This window comes from Cygnus olor, chromosome 3 (assembly GCF_009769625.2).
Source record: "Cygnus olor isolate bCygOlo1 chromosome 3, bCygOlo1.pri.v2, whole genome shotgun sequence".
In the NCBI taxonomy this organism is placed as follows: Eukaryota; Metazoa; Chordata; class Aves; order Anseriformes; family Anatidae; genus Cygnus; species Cygnus olor.
In genome coordinates, this window is record NC_049171.1 from 1788718 (window position 1) to 1809463 (window position 20746).

Sequence of the window (20746 nt, forward strand, 5' to 3'; positions counted from 1 at the left end):
CTCCCTCAGCCGCCATCTTCCCTCCCCCTGCCCGCCGCCCCCCGCCCCATGGCGGCGCGGCGAGGCCCGGAGGCCGGGCTGCGAGGCGGCGGGGCCGGGGGGAGGCCGCCTCCAGGAGGCTCCTCTCCGCTGTGGGAAGGGGGAAAGGGGGGAGGCAGGCGCCATCTTAGCAGCCTAGGGGGCGGCCGGGGCCTGCCCGCAGCGGGTGGGGGGCTCTGAGGGAGGTGCAGAGGCCGGCAGCCCTCTGGCTGTGTCACCCATGTCGCTGTGGGGCTGGCTGCAGCTCTGTGTGTGCCTCAGGTGCCTCGCTGCCTCCGTCTGCCCCACCACCGTAAACCATCCTCTGGTACATAATCACTGGCGTGAGGCTCAACCGACTCAGCCTCCGCATGCCCACCCAGCACAGCCTCGTCCTCCATTAGCACCACGGCCTCACGAAGGCTCGCGGTTCCCTCCTGCTCGCCTGCGCCGTGGCTGAGCGGAGGCATTTTGTGCCACAAGTCACCTGTCAGGTTTGGTTTCCCAATCGCCTCCCCTGCGGAGGCTTCAAGGAAGAGCTAAAGGAAGGCCGCCCTACGTCTTGCGTTAGCGTTGCTCTCCTCCGAGGCAGCCAAAGCTCCAAAATACATCTATTTTCAGTTGGCACTGAAACAAAAAATTCATTGAGGGGTACGGAGTGACAGGCAGCCCCGCGCAGACCTCCCCGCGCTGGGTCTCGTCGGCAGCATTTTCTGCTATTTCCACGTAAAAGTGCTGCAAGCGGAACAGCCGCAATTGCTCTATCAACTGTTTTATCGCATCCAGGCTGTGTGGTGTTACATTATTCATCGTCTCTGTGGAGCTGTGAAATCCCCGAACACCTTACGTGTCACGAGGCAAAACAACTCAATGGGTTGAATGGTTAAAATAAACCAGAGCTTCAGGTGGCTCATTTTCCTCCGTGGGGGCTCTTTATTCCCCAGGGGCTTGAGAGTGCATTTGTTACAACAAAACAAATTGGCCTTGAAAGGCCCAGTCAAACACACAAGATCGCAAATCCACCCGGCGTAGTCACCCCCATCGACGTCTGATCCAGATTTCGGCTTCTTTTTGAGGGGACCCGCATGGTTACCTCGGAGGTTTTCTGCTTCCCAAGGGGAAAACCCCTGTGCAGGCGTGCATTTCATAACTGCCTCATTATCTCTTGAACAGGATGGGCAGGCTGAGCCTGAATTAACTCTTTGGAAGGTAAAGGGCCAGGGGACATTGATCGAGTTTGTTGTTTTCCCTCATTTGGGCATCAAGAGGACTTTTTATGGGCTAATTCATACCAGCATGGTTATCTGCAGGTATATTTGTATCTAACATGCTGTGTATTTCGTCCACCTTAAGCTAGGCAAGTAATTAATGATTTTTTTTTAAAGGATTTCAGGCCTGTATGTGTAAATGAAAGCATTGAAATAAGTGGGAAAACAGTGAAGAAAAATGCTAAGAAAAGTAGCGACCCGTGATCGTGCACCCAGAACAAATTCCCTGCTGCAGAACCCACGCTGCCTGCGAGGTTACGAAGGAATACTCCTGATTCCCCTTTAATTGCATACTTCACAGGGGCTGAGGCAACCCTAGCTGCCGCTGCATGCTGCTGCATGACCCTTTGTTGCAACACATCTAGGTGGAAGTGCTACCAGATTCCTCCTGGTCCTGCTCCCTTCGTGACAGCAGCAGGGGAAGGAAGCTGTGTAAAAGTCCCTGGCTTTTCCTGAATTGCCAGCTCTCCACTGCCTCTGCAGGCTGTGCCCACTTTGCTTTTACTCAGGCAGAAAACGCTCAGCCTTCCCGACTAATACCAAGTCGTAGAGCTTGATGTTAGAATATTCCCCTCCATTAATTCCTCAGGAAGAAGGAATATATGAGCTGATCTCAGGCAGTCGGGGCATTTTTAAGTTTTCAGTGATATTAACACTGAGAAGTATAAAGCCATTTTTATTACTTTAATCTGCAAGTTAATTTTTAAATGGAATGCGGGTATAAACAATGCCATTTTTAAGTACATTACAGCGCTGTCAGGCTGTGACAATTTAAATGAATGAGACTTCAAAACGTATTATGGAAAGGATTAAATGTCTCATTGAAATACACATGGCAAAAATGAAATCCATCAGTAGAATGAAATTATATTAAAACTTCCTAGAATTAAATCCGAAACAAAGGCCTCCCCTACCAGGTAAGTGAGACCGCGTTGGGTGAGGCTTTATCTGAGAGCAGTTTTAATTTCCAACTGACTGCAAATGACAAATAATTCACTCTTGTTAGATCTTTCCAGCCCAAGCACTTTGTAAAACAAGATGATATGATTATCTTCATGTTACATTTACACAGCAGTGTTTAAGAGGTTGAAGTGGAGGTCAAGCAACAAGTGAGCAGTGGAATCACCAACCAAACCAGCGCCCAGGCTTTCTGCTTGTCGTGTTCCCTCTGTGTTATGCTGTCACCAGCAGCCTCTTTTTCCATACAATTCACTTGGACTAAAGTCCGTTTTCAGGCTTTATTTCGGTTTACAAAGCAGGCTATTTTAAGAGTTTCTTGTAAGTCACAAGCAGCCACCATACAGTCGTTAACCCAAGAAGGTAACTTTAAGCGTAGGGAGTTTAAAAGCTTCTTGGCCAAATTCAGCGTTGTAATAAGTAATAAATATTTTCTTTGATGATGGTGTTGCAAGCATTTAGGGCGAGCACGGTTCTTTAGAGCTCTGCATACTTTCTGAATATGGGCTTGATTCTGTTTCATGCTGAGCCCCTGATGCGTGCAGAGCTCCCCCCTTACTACCAACTTGCTTATTCACTAAAAAGGTAGCAGAAATGGTAAAATTGGTCCAAGTGGGGGTTGAACAAGAATGCTGGGTGTGGCAGCAGCAGGAACAAATGGCAGAAGGGTACAAGAGTGGTATTTGATGATGGCATCTGGGCCAGCAGGTCGCAGCGATTGCAGCGTGGGTGTAGCTGCAGGGAGCCTGGCGACCTGGGGGTAGGTGTCCCCACGGGGTGAAACATCGCTACCAGCTACTAAAACATGGTAAAATCTCACATGTGGAAGGAGAACCGAGACCTGAGGATGAATATCCAGCTCATTGCAAGATGAGGCAGAGCCCCAGGCACAAGCACCTTGGTGCCTGAAGGCTGCAGGGACTGCCTGGGCACCACTTGGCGCCTCTGCGCACGTGGGTACAAGAATACGACCGAAACCAGCTTTGGTTTAAGTTTTCTCCCCCCTTCCACGGTCTCAGGTGCAGGTGCTCTATGTATTTACTGCAACGTTGGGCCATCATTTCCTGTGTGACAGCCTTTTTGCTGGTGTTTCAGACCTCCACAGGGTACGAAGGCTTGGCTTTCTACTCAGCAGAGCATGCACTGTGCTGAGAACCGAGAGCAGGACGCTTTCAACACCCTGCTTTAACACCTTTTCCATACCTCTTAACTTAAACAACCTTACAGACGGGCTCTAGCCAAGATTAATGCCCAGCCTCGTGGAGGTGAGTGAACGGTTTCGCATCCAGCCCGTGCCAGCCGATGCGAGCACCGTGGCCTGGCTGCAGAGCTCCGGGGAGGAAATCCTTGCCCAGGATGGTTGGTGGAGGCAGCCCCGCTCGCTGGGGAAGCCTTAATGAAAAGCAGCTCATCAGCACTTACGTAACCTAATGATAATCCGGCTCAGGCCGGGCAATGCTTAAAGCCACAGCCTCTCTCTGCCGTGACCTATTTTACGCTCGATGCAAGGGCAGGAGCGTGCGGTTTGTAGCTTTGCTGGGGCTTTTATTGCCTGCCAGGAGCGAAGCCCCCCGCGCACATTTCCCCTGCCTTCCTGGCTGCAGAGGAACCGCTTTGGGTTTGTTGGTGGCTTTTTATGGTATCGGCTTCGAGCGCAGGCACAGCAGAGAGCAAATTGTAAACAATTCGGAGGAAAACACTTCGTGTCCTGCAGGAAACTCAGCGTACTTCAATCCCAGCTTCAGAAGCTGCCCAGGGTCCGGGGGTATGTTGCAAAGCACTTCTTCTGCCATGCTGAACCACACAGAAAGCTTTTGTGTTTTTATTAGCCCTCACGGAACAAAAATGTATGCTTCCACATTCCAGGCTCATAATTACATTTGACTTAAGAAATTCATTAAGATTGTGCTGGCATAACTCAAACTTGTACAAGTGGCCAGCTCCCTGTAATCATTTTTTTTTTTTACCTCTCCATCTACAGAAATATCAACAGGAGATTAAATGCAGAGATGTTGATTCAGATCTCAGCATTTAATCTGACCACAGATGGTGTCAAAGAGGGACAGCCATGCAAAATAGCGACAGATTTTCTCCTAAACAATCACTTTTTTTGTTTAATAAAGATAGAGAACAAAGCACCAAATTTAAAATATAGAGGAAATCTGTTGCCTACAGTTCCTCTCCCAGAGAGCTCTGAAGCATTATGAATGGGCCGATTTCTGTTAATGATTAATAACGTGTTTATATTTATGTACTTAACTGAAGTTATTATTGTAACTATTATTAATTGCTATCTTTAACAGGGTAAATATGCCATTCTTCATGACACTGGACAAGTTAATGACACAGCTGGTCACAAAAAGGAGGCTGTAACGTTGTGCTAAGCAGAAGAAATACTGCCTGTTACGTGTAGGTATACTCATTTTGGAAGACACGCTTACACAGAACCTCGTTGATTTGAAATCAGCGATGCCAAGACTATATATTTGCTACCACAAGGAATAGCAGGCTTTGCAAAAATTTACTACCAAAGCGTAGCGCTTCATGCTGACGGATTCCTGGAGCAGATTTTGTGGATCGCCCCTTACGGCTTGAAAGTTTGCTCGAGCTAGTTAGGAGTGGTTTTTAAAAGCCGGTTTTTAATGCCCAACGTTAGACAGCTTAAGGTCAGAAATTAAATTACTTTGAAAAATGTTTACAAAACTTCGCGTTGGTAGGCATATTACATGACATTTAGGAAAATAATAATAATGAAAAAAAAAATTGTGGTGATCGTGTTTGTTGACATTTGAAACATCTCCCCATGGAGCCTGCAACCAAAACACGGCCGCATTGTGCTAGCATTTAAGAAACAGAAAGTGGAACTAAATGAAATTTATTAAAATAGTGTGGCTGATTATAAACTCTAAAGGGAAATCAAGTAACCTCATTTCCTTATCTCATCTGAGCAAAAGGCTAAAAAAAGGGGGTGGGGAAATGCACTTTTTCGGTTTTAGTCATCTCAAGTATTACTAATCACAGAAGTACAACGTAATTTAAAATGCATTTCAATATGCTTCCGAGTCCTTTAAAGTGGACTTCTTAAATCAGAGGCTACGGTGGTGTTTCGTATTGATTAAGGGTTAAGGGGCAAGGGCTAAAGAGCTCCTTTCAGCCCGGTGCAGGTACCAGGTCCCGCAGAGCTGTGCAGGATCAGGCCAGGTAGGTGTCAGCGCCACAATTCTGCCGTTCTCAGCAGGCAATATTTGAGATTCAGGTCTGCTTGTAATGCACTTGGCTAATTGGATAATACTGGAAATAGAAGAGAGTATTTTCATGTTCCTTCCTGAAAGGATTTTTGTTTGTTTCTGACTTTTTTTTGTGTGTTAAAAAATATATTGATTGTTGCAGCCTGTGTGTAAGTGGCGTGATAACTCCCATCAGAGTTGGTGTAACTTGTCCTTTTTTGGCAATCACGCCGGCGAGACCAGGCACTGAATAGGGAATAAACCAGAGCTATTCTGTAACCCTACCGAGCTGATCCCACTGAGAACTCCCTCTATTTACTCATCTGCACTTAAAGACTGTCAGTTTTATTCAGATGTCTACTCAGTCTGCGAAATACTTTCCTTAACCTACTTTTGATGCCTTTGAAGTATCGTCTGCTTCACTAGTTTGAAGAGCACTAAAGCCCTCGTGCAGCCAATAGGCACTTAAGTGCTTACTTTTAAACCCATGAGCAGCTCCGTGAGGCACACAGGAATTGCCGCAGCTCGACAGATCTGTCAGTCCGTCTCCTTCACTCGTTTGTCTCCGACAGCACTCAACACCAGATTCCTGCTCCTACGCCTCCCTCTCCCTTCCCCGCCGTGCATTAGGGAAAGGAGAAGAGGGCCGATGCCACGACAGCAACTTCCCCACTGATTTGGGCTCTTACAACACGATGGGTGCCACCACGGGGCTGATACCACCACGGCAAGCACCAGCTTTCCGTTGTGTCCATCCCCATCCAGGGAGGCGTAACACCAAATCCATCCCATTGCCTAACCCGTAGGAGCAGTGCTGCACCTCAAAGCATGAGGTGGAAGGAAAAATAAATTTTATTTTTTTTTTCCGAAAAAACATTGTTGACCTCTGTTATGAATTATCCTGGGTACTCTTGTTATCCCCCAAAGATGCCTCAGCGTGCTAAGCTCCGGGCCTCAGCGAAATCCTGTGCGGTTAATTAGGTCCTTACTTGTACCGCAGACTCCCGCAGAGGCAGATGCTTTAACCTGGATAACAGGCGCACCAGAAGTGATTAGAAATGCAAGAAAAAACAGGGGAAGCAATCAAGGAGAGAAGAAAGAGGTAAAGGTGGTGCTTTAGGAGCACAATTTGCAGGATAAATGGGAAGCAGCGCTTGTAGTTAAATGGGATGACTTCTTTGTCATATCAAATCAGCGAAGTACAAAGGGGAAATGGGCGCCCTTGTCACAACCTGAAATTTACAGATCACGAAAAAAATATTCTCCATTTTGTCCTCCACAGGTAGCACAGAGGAATGAGGAGTCAGAGCGTATTCATGTTGTTTTCCTCTGCTTTGGTTGCTTTTCTTTCCCCCTTTGTGCAAATTTAATAACTTTCCTTGTTGGTCAGCTGCTGCGGCTGAAGTCAGAAGCAAGAAAGGAACCGGAGCAGAGCGAGGTCAGGGAAAGTAGATGCAATTTGAAGGCGATTCCAGCTTCAAACGTGACAAGTGTCCCTGCTGCTGTGTGTGCCTCCTGCTAGTGATCACCATAACCCCTTCTGCAGCAAGCTGTTGTGATGGATCCCTGACACTGTTAAATTTGGGGTGCTGGCACCCACTTTTTGACTTCATGAGGGTCCTATGTGGGGGTTACAAATGATAATAACCTGGCTTGGAGAGGCTGTCCGTGTTCTGGATGGTCGAATTCATGTAAATGAGACGAATTGTAAGGGGGCCTGGATTTCTGAGTGACCTGAGCGATGCGAAGGGAGAACACTACACCCTGAGGTTAAACCAAACGTAAAATCCCAGAGCGGAGTGGAAACAGAAACCAGGAATGAGACGTGCTCAGATCACAGCCCTTTTCTTGTGGAACCAGGGATCCTTCCTGAGAAGGGAGAAACCTTTCGTTTCAGCAATGCAAGGCTTCCCCTCAGTGGCAACAAGGCAGCAGGGTGTCCCGCTGTTCCACCACACACACACACAAAAAAATAATTTCCTTTTTCTCAGAGGCAAAGTCCAGCAGAAACGTGGCCCTGAAGTAAAGGAAATATTTAGAGCATAGGCTACAGGCTGGGCTGGGTGTAACGGTGTACAGCATTGCGAGAGGCCGAAGCAATCCTGCTTTATGAGCCCCAAGTTTTTAACTCCTTCGGCAGGGAAACTCCAACCGGTAGCTGCCAAAACTAGGAGGTGCCACACGGCAGTGACAGGCAGGTTTAGGAATCAAAGGAAACTTTAACAGCGTCATATTGGGATCATAGAATAAGGAAAAAGCATGAGAAATGTGTATTTTCTTTTACAAGAAAAAGGATTAACTGGAGAACAATGTTAGCATCACTGATGCTGGTACCCAACTGCAGCTGTTTGCTGTTGAGGCTGCTAAGGGCACAGGAGGCTCTCCCAGTAATGATCTCATACCACAAAAATACCTCTCGCCATAAACATATACTGTCTAAAAACTGGTGTCCAGGTTGATTTAAGTTCCAATCCTGGAAATGAAATGGGACCATGATATTAGGAGCCATGTGAGCTAAGATTATGAATACAGAAAGGGTGGCTGCCAAATCACGCCTGTATGGGCAGACTGCATTCACATTACCCCAAAAGATTCCCCAGTCGCTATGGTTACTCAATATTACAGCTCAATAGATTGGTAACATGAACTGATAGCTCTAGCAATGCACTGTGAAAAAATGGGATTAAATAGGTCCCACTGAAATGCAAGCCTGAAAAATCTGGTGCTCCTAATGAGGCGATAATAACGGGGCACCCCCGGGCAGTTCGGGATTGTTGGGTATGGGACACGTGGGATGGGAGCTCGGTGCATCCACTGTGGTGGGGGTCACCTCAACCAGCTGCCCCCCCATGCATAATGCCTCTTGTGCACGTGTTGAAGGGGTAAAATACACACCAAACTGTCTCATGTGGGACCCCTGGAGTAGAGTCACGGCTGAGTCCCAGCAAGAAATCTTTTTTATGAAGCTAGAAATTCAGCAGGCTTTTCAAAAGCTGGCCACCCAAAGCCACAGCGGCGCCGCAGGTGGCTCAGCACCCTGGCGTTGCCCTCTTCAGGCCTCAACGTCAGCCTCTGTTCTAACAAAATGACATGGGATTGTCTTCACATGTTGTCTAATATTCTGAATAGTTTTATGTGGTCGCCTCCTGTCTGCCTGTTCCCCAACGTAGATAACAGCACCTCGCCTGAGCATCCTATCCTTACTGCCCTTTCCCAATCTGGTTTTTAATCAATGCGTTAAAAACTAGACCCACTGCAGAATTACACGTTGCTGTGATGTTGGATGAAAGGTGAAAACCTGAGGTTTATTTGTACTTTTTGTCTCCTAGCCACATTTTGGGGCAGGACTGCAGCTACTCCGCTGCTGCCAGCTCCAGCTGTGCCCTGACCCAAGCTCCGACGGACCAGCCACTGTTGGGACATCAAGAGAAAGGGGAAAACCACGACACGACGATGCAGAAAGAGGGAAGGAGAGACCTTAGCGGTGCAGAAAGCAAGCATGCGATGTCCGGGGCCTCGCACCTCTGTCTGCAAAGAGGGAAAACAGAATTTCTCTTCCACAGGGGTACTGTACGGGTGGATTTGGAAATGACCAGGAGGTGTTTGGGTGCTGTGCTGGTGGAGACGTGGTGGATACAGGGAGAAATACGAAGTATTAAAGGTCAGGCAGAGAAGATGTGCGTCTCACTGAGAGCATTTTAAAGAAGCAGAGGGAAGGAAACTGTTCCGAAGAAAACACATTAAATGAGAAAAATTGCAACAACAACAGAAGTGGAGAATAGGAAGAGAAAAAGAAGGAAAGCCCAGAGGGGCCATAAAGCAATTCTTTGTTTTTATGGAGAGTTTCCACTTCTTCATTCAATTTTTTGAATGCAAGTTTTATTAGCGGTTTTGGCCGTGCCCTTACAAACAAATCAGGCAGCACTTACCACCACCAGCCTGGGAGGAGGTGAGATGCTTTTGGAAGTCACGCATCATCCTCTTTCTCCTCAGGAAAATCTGGCTGGGGTAACCTCACTGATGGAAAAATCGATTGGCTGTCGATTGGCTTCTTAGAAAGCACACTCTTGTCCTGGATGGGCCTCATTTGCAGGGCTTGCCCTGCTGAAAAGACAAAGAAAATGCTGTAAAAAAAGCCTGAGGCACTCCCACTACTGACATAGCACCTCCACACAGGAACGTGCACATCGACATTGCCTAAAAAGTAAAAATTAAGTAGACCACAACACAGCAGATAAAATTTGGATTATAAACCCAACACCATACATTTGGAAATGTCCCTACATTGGTTACTTATTTGCCCCAAAGTCTTGTGCAACCATTAAACTATCTTAATGAAGACACTTTGGGATAATCCGGGACATTCTGGTGCTGGAGAATTATGCCAGAGGAAGTCACCAAAATTGCAATTAGAGGGCTTGGGTCATCAGGGCTTTGCCATGCCCACCCGTGTGCATGTCCTTGTGCCCTGCTGGGAGGCTCTTTGAGTTGTGCTCAGCAAGGGAAGAGATCTTCCTCGTGGTGTTGTCCTGTTGTAAAGGGCTGGGGGCTGCACTCACGGAATTTGGGCAAGTTTTGTGTTGGAAGGATGGGGCTGGGGTCCAGTGATGTGGACAATGGATGCTGTGGACAGGACTCGACAGCCTGAGGATGTTGCTGAACTGAAGTCTGCTGTGTCTGCGAACAACACTTCCCAAAATACCAGACTGCAAACTGTAGTTTGTTTTTGCACGGCGCTTTAAGATCCTGGCAGAAAAGTGAAAGGTGATGAGAAAACACATGGTTCTGCAGTGTTGCTTCTTAGCTCTGGGAAAAAACTTTCCTGTGTGTCAGGGCTTCTCCCTGACACCTCTCAACTTCTTTCTTGTTGGTTTCCTTTTTTTTTTTAAAATAAAACTCAACCTCCCTGTTCCCGCAGAGGCTTCATTTCTCATCGTTGTACTTGATCTTCTACATCAGAGAAGTGCTGCTGCTGCAGCTGTGCAGCCCTTGCTCTGCCCATGCAGATGACAAATTAATCTAACATTTCACGTCTCAGAAATACTTATTATTTCTTCCCTCTCTTTTGTTCTTGCCATTGCTGTGCTTCTCGAATTGTGAGGCTGGCCTCCCCGGGGAAGCTCTGCTTTCTTCCCAGAGAGACCGCAGCAAGTCCAAGGGCAGTGAAAAATGGAATATTATATTCTTGCTGGCTTAGTGATTTTCATTTAGGATTCAGCAAATGCAGAGCCATCTGCTATGTATGAAATATCCAATAATAGTTCTCCAGTTGCTGAATTCGAAGTGGAAACAAGCCAGTGAGGGAGGCAGAGTGCCTGGCTTGCCTCAAAGCTCCTCTCTAAGCACATGCAGCCAAGCTGCACCCATGTCTTTGCCACCTGATTGTAGCAGCGTTGCCAAAAGTACGGCAACTTGGAGATGGGACTGGAGGTCAGAGGAACAGGACTTTCAGTTTTCCCCCTCTGAGTGATCCTGTTTACTGCTCTTCTTTGTTTAGCAGGTGTATGGTGACATGATGCCTTACAAACCCTAAAATCCCAGTGTTTACTCACAGAAGTGCTGGTTCCCTCTCCCTGAAGCCAACCAGATGATCTTTAAGGTCCCCTCGAACCCAAACCATTCCAGGACTCTATGATTATCTGCATTATCAAACATACTGGCACTGGGAACAGGTTCAGGTGTTAAAACCTCATCCCTAAGATCCAAGTCAATGCATGACAAGAGATACGGAAATCCCGCAGCAGGAAGCTCAGTGTACAAAAGCTACTTTCAGCTTTTCATGCCCAAATCCTCTTCGTTTCCCTGCAGCTAACAGCAAAGCAACACACATGGCATTTCCAGGTCCAACGCGTGGATCTGCTCTTTGCCTAGCGCCAGTTTCACTGAGTTTTGCTGCTTTTCTTCAAGTTCCTTGATTTCCCCCCCTTCCATGAAGTGAACACTGCATTACCTGCAGAATTACCTGGTAGTGCTGATATTTAAGTTGTTGGTTTAGTGCTGCCAGGCTGCACGAATGGGAATGAATCAAAGCTTTGCCCAAGCTGCTCTTTGGGACCATCCACATTTAGCACCGTCAGTCTGGGACCATCTATGCTGCTTGGCAGACCTCACCCAGACAGAGGATTTTAGCATTTGTTAGTGCAAAGCTCAAGAGTAGGGGTGCTGTGCGAATATAAAAGGCTCTGTACTGATGTGATTTCAGCTCATAAGCCAACCTGTGTTGGCTCCAGGGAGTTCATAGTTCACAGGTCAGTGCTCTGTCTGCTCTCAGCATCACGCAGGTCACACACCTTGCCGTTTATGCTAAGACAAGGGGCTGGGTGTCTTTGGGTTTTACAGCTCAGGCATGTTAGCTGCTGGTGGGCATTTGCAAAATGCCAAAACAGGCCCAAATCCCTCAGGCCAGGGCTGCTTCCACAGGGCCGGTCTGGGGGGATGCTCCGCTGGCAAGCGGACAGCACAACCTCACAGCAACCCTAACAGGGCATTTCCACTGGTTACTGGGGGGGTTGTCCCTTTTTTGGGGTAAAAAACAGGCTGGGGGCTGCATGCTAGCAGGCGGGAGCCAAGGAGAGAGTGCCAGCCCTTTCACATCACCTAATGGATATCATGGTTGAAGGAGGCCAGTGGGGTCAGCATAACTCCATCCTCTTTATCCCAGGCTTTCAGGATGATCCTTGGGGCCCTAAGGAGAAAGACAGCTGAGAAATGTCCTGATTTATGTTGGGACATGGTTTGTGTCACCCTCAGCAATCCGACATGAACCACAGCATCGCCGAGTCCACAGGTGATGGGGCTGGGTCATCAGCAGCTGATGGGCCAGCAGGCTTGGGTATTTAAAATCATTAGTGCCATGGAAAAGGAACATCCTGCAGATTAGAAACAACAGAGTGTCTGAGTCCTGGTTTTAGATTTTCCCTTTGGATTTTTCTTTTGGCATCCTTAGACACCGTCGTGCTGCATACAGTCAGGAGACAAGCAGATGCCACTAAACAACACATGCAAAGGGCAGCCTCCATCACCGCTGAAGGCATCAGGCCTGCGGCGTCTGGGCTGCGTGACCCACAGGAGAACGACAAGGAAATCCTGAAATTTTAGGCCGAAAGAGAAAGCGCCTTGCTATGAAGGAATCTTTGGGCTGCTCATTGATGCTGCTGCCAGAGCTCGGCTGGTATTTAGGGCTCCGGCACCCGCCCAGCCCAGCAGTGCTGCCTGAGGGGCAGGGGGAGCCGCCGGGGCTCCAGGCTGGGCCCGGGGCCTCTGGGCCTGGCCCTGGGCACCGCTGAGCAGAGCCCGGCTCCGGCCTCTCCGCACCTCCCTGCGGGTACTGACGGCCATGGGGGAGCTCCCCCGGAGCCTCCTCTGCTCCAGGCCCAGCAGCCCCAGCTCTCGCAGCCTCTCCTCACAGCACGGGGGCTCCGGGCCCGGCAGCACCCTGGGGGCCCCGGCCTGGGCTCTCCCCGCTGGGTCCAGGTCCACAAAGGGGTGACAGCAATGGGGAAAGCAAACCTGCCACCTCCCCACCCAGGCCCCTCTGAAGCACTGGGACCAGTTCACAGAGGATGCTGGACTGGGCTCTGCGGGAGCAGGGTGGTGACGGGTACACAGGATCCCCATTTCCACTGAAATCAGTGGGAGTTTTGCCCACAGCACGAAGCAGGAGTTCGGATTTCCTTAGCTCCTCTCCTGGCTCCTCCTCATGCCTGTCGATGAGCCCTGGGGACAGCAGTTCAGCCATCAGAGGGTGCAAACTGCTGTGAATCCCCGCACACCCCGACCTCCTTGGCCCACCAAGCCAACCCAGGCTTTGCCCTCACAACCTGGTGTTGAAAGGGGGATAATTTTATTTACCTTTTCCATAAGGATGTGGCAAGGGCGAGCGGTTTCGATCCTCTCGTCGCAGAAAAAAGTGTGAAGTGTCACTATCAATGAATTCCCCTCAAAATACAGCCGCTTCTAACAGCAAATTTTAAATGAGAATTAAATGTGAAAGGGCTCCACTCCCACTATTAATTTATTCTCTGCGCTGTTCCCTTTCCTCTTTTATTCTGCCTCATTTTCAGTCCCTTGCCAACGGATCCTTGGCAGCTCTCATAAAAGCAATTATCATTTTTAGCGAAGTTTTTGCAGGACTTTTTCTTGATTCTGGAGCCTCTTTCACCCCATGCTGCCCTCTCGCCTGCCCCAGCTCTGCCGGCCGCATCGCGTGCACCATGGTGCTGCTGGGGCTTGGAAAAACCTGGAAACTTGGAAAATCTGGGAAGCCCGGGGATGTTTGTGATTGTTGGGGGCTTGGAAGCAACCTGAGGCATCGCTTGGAGTGAAATTAAAACCATCACCCTGCCCGTATGCACCTGAAGGGCAGGCACTGCCCCACCAGGAGATGCTGCTGGTGACATTTTGCCTCTCCTTGCATTTTGGGGAAGGTCTGTGGTTAATGCTGTACCTGGAAAAGGCAGATACGGGTAATCTCTCTTTAGAAATTTCTCCTGACGAATCCCAGAACCACAGCACGGATGGGGCTGGGGGTACACCTGTCCCCTCTGCTCCCCCCCCACCCCAGAAGAGCCACCTCAAGCAGGGTGGCTTTGGGAGATCAGAGCTGCAGACGTGAATTTCTGCAGCCGGGGAAAACTCAGCACCGGGGCCAAACGGGCACTTTCCATCTACATCCTCTCTTTTTGCTTTAATTACATTTCCTGTTGGCCCGCTGCAGGCGGTGCGCAGGGTGACTCCGGGATAAGCCGGCTCTGGCACGGCCCTGGCTTGCTGCCCGGGAGGACGCTGCGTGCCCCGGCTGCATGGACAGCAGCATCCAGCCCAGATGTTGGCTCCTGATGGATGGAAAAAATGGAATCATGGAATGACCTAGGTTGGAGAAGACCTTCAAGGTCACCAAGTCCAACCATCAAGCTGACCTACCGAGTCCCATCACTAAACCATGTCCCTTAGTGCCATGTCCACACACCTCTTAAACATCCCCAGGGATGGGGATGCCACCAGTGCTCTGGGCAGCCCTTTCCAGTCCCTCACCGCCCTCTCCATGAAGGTATTCTGCCCAATATCCAATGTGAACCTCGCCTGGGGCAACTTGAGACTGTCACCTCCCATTGAACACACTCATTTCCATCACACGCTGTGTTCAAGGGTCCCAGCGGGCAAAGGGTCCTTTGTAGCCCAGCTGCTAAGCAAAAATCTCCTTCTGTTCCCATTTTTTGGTTGCAAAAATGCCTGGAAATAGGGATGTAAGAGTGAAAAGTCAAGACCCTTTGGGATTCCCTTCTCCAGGAGGCTCCAGAGCCGGGTGGGATGCTGGGCTCCGGCGCCACCGAAGGGGATGCACTCGCTGCGTGTCTCGACGATGCAGCAGATGTTCCTAATTGGGCCACATGTGCCTCATCCCTCCCCAAAACCGGCCTGCTGTGTGGCTCTGCCTCCCTCCTCCTCTTCCTCCTCCTCCTCCTGTGATCTCGGAGCAGACGGAGCGGAGCCGAGCTCGCGTGTGACATCGAGGAGCGGGAGCAGCCACTGCGACCCGCTGCTGCGCTCGCTGTTCCTTTTGTGAGAACGGTTCCCTTCATCCCGCCGGCAGGCCAGGCGCTGCTGGTGCTATACATCACTGCATATTTTCCACTTGAGATCAATACCGCAGCCCCCGGTCGCTTTTAATGGCCTTGCTGGCATGGGGGCTTCCCCAGGCAGCGTTTGGAGAATGACACGAAGCGGTTTGGTGGCCCCAGCGCCGTGTCCCCAGCCCTGGCGCTCCTTGCCCCCTTCCCCATGCCATCATCTCATCCTCCGTGCCATCATCTCGTCCTCCGTGCCATCCTCTTCGGGCAGAAGTTCTGCCAACAGTTTATTTTATTACATTCCGCCGCGTGAAAAAAAAAGCTCTTGGCAAGAAATCTGACCACTCGGAACTTATTTGTTGCCTTTTTTTTTTTTTTTTTGCTTTAACAATTCTGCATTGTTTGGGGCTGTTGCACTCCCTAGGAGTCTCAGGTTTCGTGCATTCATTTGCTCTTGTCTTGTCAGATCTGTCTGCCTGGCTCCTCGCACGCACGCTCTCCAGTCTCCAAGCCATTCTTTTTCACTTTACGCCCCTCTCCTGCCAGCTCCAGCTCGCTTTAACCATGCTGCGTATTCGGTTTCTGCACTTTGGCTTCCCAAAAAGGGAGGAAAATGCCTAAATATGCCATGTGGAGGGCAAGACTCCCGGCCAGTTTTGCGATGGCTCCCGAACGCTGAACGAACCTTAAGGAGCCGTGGTTGTGGCTGACTTTGCATCTATCGCTGCAGCACCGTGAGTCACAAACCCGTCCGGCAGCAGAGCTGGGCTCTGCTCTCGGCTACGCACGCGAGAGTCCGGATTGCATCCCCAGCAGCACGAAGAAGCACCGATTCCTGCTGATTCCTGCTGATTTCTGACGATTTCTGCTGCTCAGAATGAGAGCAGAGCTCGGATCTTTCGCCCTTTGGTTTCTCACGGCAGTGAATTACATGCTCGAACATCTTCCTGTCCAAAGAAACACTCAGCATCTTCATTCCCACAAATGCATGAAACGATCGCAGCTTCTCCGTGTTCTGTGGGATGAGGACTGCTGGTCTTTTCCCTAAGCCCTTTGATACGACAGGCCTGGGGTTTTGCATCAGGCTCAGGTGGAATCGGACTGCCCAACATAAACCAAGGCTTTGGTTTTGCCCTCTCCGCACCTCCCAGTGACTCCAGCAAAGGCTGAGGGCTCCCACGACCAGCCGATGATGCCCAAAACCAAGGGAGAGTTTCCCTTGCTGGCAGCGATGTGGCCATCAGGTTTTGCTCCAGTTCCCCCAATGCAGTGAGACTGGACATAAAACACGTTGGAAATTTCTCTGTCATGGTCCAATCGATCCTGCTACTAGGTGATGGGCAACCCCGTTCTCTGCTCTTCTTGGCTAGAAAACACCTCATATAAAATCATCAGGCTGTTGCACAGGATCTTTACTGCTTGGTCTCAGTCTTTTTGGAATACTTTTTTTTTTCTTACTAAAAATCATCAGTCCATCCATTATTGATCAGCATCCATCCCCTCTTTCAGAGCAGAGCGCTGCTGCGTAAGGGGCTCAGCAGCTTGCTTCTCCTCCTGGTTCTGCCATGAACGGCTCTGCCGTGGGCTTCCTGCAGACCATGGGTTAAAAAAAAAACAAATTTTCAGCATCTTTGTGCCCCTTTGCATTTGAACTGCGTCTTGGAGATGCAGTTAAGGACGTTATGGTGAAGACCAGCAGCTGGTGGTGGAGCCAGGCTCCCCGCTCTTCCCAGCCCTTCATCGGGGCACAAATACACCTCCTGTCCGTAACTGGGAGTATTCGGTGGCCCAAAACGTTTATCCCCAAGTCCTCTGATGCTTGGGGCATCTGCAGAGGGAAAAGGAACATCCTGTAGGAAAAGATGTGATCTGATGGCCTGGCGTTCACCTGTCTGCCTTTTCTGCATTTCTGAAGTTTTCTGAGAGCAGCCTTGCTTCGTTTTAAATTCTTAACTTAACCCTGCTTGATTCGAACATTCATTTGCTGTGTTGTTCATTCAACTTTAAATTATTCATACATTTAATCACTGCATTTTAGTGCCCAGCGTGGTGAGGACCTGAAAGTCGGAAAGTAACAGGCTGTGTTAGAATTATTTAAATTTTGGCATTTAAAAGCAGAAGCAAACCCACCGGTTCCTTCTGAATTTGCAACATGAAAAGGGGGGACTTGCACGCAGCTCATGTCAACCCAAAGCAAAGAAAGGAGCTTTAAAATGGCTCATTCACCCGTATATACCAGGACCCATGTACGTGTGTGTTTAAAGAACTTGTGTTTAAAGAAAAAGGAAACATAGAAATATCTATGTTATATGTATATATTGTTGGTCAGAAATGGGCAAAGAAAAGGTGCAGAAATCAAAATATCCTTGTTGATATATGGTGTCTAGTAAAATTCTATTAAAGTCTATTAAATAAATAAAGTTCTGTTAAACAAATTAATGTTCTATTAAACAAATGCTTAAGGAAGAAACCCCTAAAAACACAATCAAAAACTGGCCCGTGGAATTAATGAGCGAAGGACTGCAAGGATGCAGCGCACTGTTGTCCCCGTGCTGCAGGGGCTGGGCTCCAGGGTGCTCACAGCAAAACCTCCCTTGGGGGGGGAAAAGAGAGAACAAATGGGAGCTTTTCACCCCAATCTGGGCTTGCCCATCGCTGATGCCACACGCCGGAGAGGCTGCAGGCTGCAAGGTGCTAAAAACTTTGGTTTTGCTCCAGCAGATCGCTGAAGGGTGTTGGGAAGGGCTCGCAGGCTTGAAGCTGAGCGTGCGCTTGAGTGCTTTGCTGGCCGCTGGCCAGGCTGCTCCGAGTCACGCTGGCCGGGTGGGATTTTTTGGAGGGCTCACCCCTTGGCCAGCTCCATGGGACGCCTGCTCGGTGTCCCTCTCGTGTATCCTGAAGGTACCGAGCCGAGGGGGCCATGCTCTCAAAGCAAAGCTGAGCACGGAGCTGGCCGAGGGCACCACGGTGCCAGGGCGCGATGCAGCACGCTCGGGTGGAGGAGGTGCTCAGAAACTGCCTAAAGGGCCAAAAATTGAAAATTTGAGTTCCGTCTGCTTTTTGTGGCAGCCCAGAGAGCTGGTAGGGTTGGATCTCCCTATCCATCAAGCAGGAGGGGAGGGTGGGGAAGGACTTTTCATTCCTTTGGCTTTCAGGTGGGTTTTGCTCCCAGCGTTGTGTCTGGCAGCAGCTGTCAAGAGACTCCCAGAGCAGCCCAGTGGGAAGGGGCCTTGAGAGATTTTGGGTGGAAAAGAAAGCCCAGGCGAGATCACCCAGTGCCCTGTCCAGTTCACAGAGTTCTGGAACGGTTGGGTTTGGGGCAACCCCTGGGTGCCCCGTCCCCCCCTGCCCCAGCAGGGTGCCCAGCCCCATGTCCCTGGGCTCGGGGAGCTCTGCAAGGAGCAGCCCCCGGCCCCTCTTGGGGCAGCCTGTGCCAGGGCTCCGGCACCCGCAGTGATGGAAAACCTCCAGTGATGGGGACTCCACCACATTTCTGGGGAGGTTGTGCCAGCGACCGATCGTTCTCCCTGAAAAAAATAACATTCTTCCTTATACCAAGATGATGTTTCCATATGAAGATGGTGTTTCCTTATCAAACGATGCACCGGTACCGGTTGGAAGTGTCAGCACCCCAGAGAGCATCCACCACCGTCCCCCATCTGAGCTGCTCCTTTCAGGCTGACCAATTAAGCACAGAAAGGTACAAACCCAACCTTGCACATGGCATTGCACCGAGGATGGCTACGCCGACGGCACCACCGCCGTGCCGAAAGCTCCCCTCTGGGCTGCCCGCGTGCTTTCTCCAATCACCCTGAAGATGCCATTTTCTGCATTTTTGATGGTTTTAAATACAGGTGACCAGCTCTTGGTCACGCTGCTTTTAAGGTAATTCCGTACAAAAGCTGTAGGAGTGGAAAGGGGGAGGAGGAGACCCAGCCACGCGCCCCGGCAGCACCGCAGGGCTGCGATACAGAACGCCGCGTCCATTTCTCGGCCTCATGGAAAATTTTAAAAGTCATTAAATTTTTAAGTGAGAACGTCAGAATGGCACATCAGCTCCCGCGGGCTTAAAATAGGGCGACAAATGACTGCTGGAGACACATGGCTTAATTACCAACGGCAGCAGGCCGGGATCGTCAAGTGTCACCGCCGCTCCCAGGTCTGGAGGGCGCGGGACGGGGCCCGGCGTGCTGAAATCTCCAGGCTGCTTTTCCACCCCGGGTGCTCGGGGTTGGTGGGACCTGGTGAGGAGGCAGCACCGGTGCCTGCAGGCGGGATGGCTCCGTGTCTTGTCCGGGTGCTCTTCCTGCATGGAGCACTTCGTCTTTCCCTGCTATCCCGTCTTCTGCAGCCTGGTTTCCGTAAGCGCAATATTTCGGTGGGGGTTTTTGCACCCGTGAGCTCTCTCAGCCCATTTCTTGTGCAATTATTGGCTTCGTGTCGTGGCACTTGGGCTGGAGAAGGAGCCGGGTCGTGTTGGCACCCCCAGCGAGCGAGGCACCCTACAGCCACCCACATCCACCCCAGGGTGCCCCGACCCTGGCAGCACCCAAAGGATGGGTGCTGGATGGGTCTGGGGACAGCCTGGGCTGTGGGCAGGGGTCGTGCCCATGGCAGGGGCTGGAACCAGGCGGGCTTTGAGGTCCCCAACCCAAACCAGGAAGAAAAATTCAAGTAGTTTTAAGTTCTACCCATTTCCATAACCAGGCAGAGAAGCTGTGGTTTCATAAAGAGCTTTTGTAAAGCAATTTGGCAGCGAGGAGGCTTCATCCACATGGGAATTGCCCGTCAAGAGCTTGGCTGAAAATCGCGGATTTGCAACCAGAAAAGGCACCAGGAACAAGTCAGGACTGAACTCCTGGGTCGTGCTGCCCTCTGCAGAACACGCGGGCGCCGTCCAGGCGGGCTCGCAAGGAGCAAAATGTTCCTGGTGCTGCTGGGTGCGATGCAAAAGGGCTTTGGGGGCTGCCCCAGCCCAACGGGGCAGGTGGCTGGATCCGAGCCCTTGGCCAAAAAGTTATTTGTCTTTTTGGAGTCGGTCTGCGGTGATGTGTCCAGCAATTTGGGTTGCGTTTTGGGGCTCTCCCATGGGAGGATGCTGGTGAGAGAGAACCACAGAGGGTGAAAACGTCCGTTTTTCTCCCAAATTCGGTTAAATGGTATGGGGTTGAATAGGTTGAGGCTTGGGGGAAGGGAAGGGAAGGGAAGGGAAGGGAAGGGAAGGGAAGGGAAGGGAAGGGAAGGGAAGGGAAGGGAAGGGAAGGGAAGGGAAGGGAAGGGAAGGGAAGGGAAGGGAAGGGAAGGGAAGGGAAGGGAAGGGAAGGGAAGGGAAGGGAAGGGAAGGGAAGGGAAGGGAAGGGAAGGGAAGGGAAGGGAAGGGAAGGGAAGGGAAGGGAAGGGAAGGTCGATTTCTGCCTTGGCCCATGTTGCATTTCAGCAAATCATGCCAAGTTCAGCAAATCATCCCAAGTTTCCAAACCTCTCCAACATGCCCTGGTCAGGGGACGTGTGGCCATGCGAGGCCAGGAGGAGTTCGCAGGCTTTCCGCCTCGCTTTTTGATTAAATGACTTGCTGTAATTTGCTGCTTGAAGCAACAGCTTCACGTTACTGAGCTCGGCCTTTTTTCCCTTCCCTGTTTGGCTTCTAACAGCATTTTACAGCTTTTTATGTGCCTCGGTGTCTGGATGCTGGTGGGGTGACAGTGGA

At 50.3% G+C, this 20746-nt stretch overlaps 1 long non-coding RNA gene across 1 annotated transcript; it reads left to right on the plus strand.

Moving 5' to 3' along the window:
* Nucleotides 1-93: 93 nt before the first annotated feature.
* LOC121067594 lies at nt 94-6369 on the plus strand. The gene is made up of 3 exons (XR_005818343.1): nt 94-3508; nt 4547-4652; nt 5634-6369. It is a non-coding gene; the product is annotated as an uncharacterized LOC121067594 (long non-coding RNA).
* Nucleotides 6370-20746: the final 14377 nt, after the last annotated feature.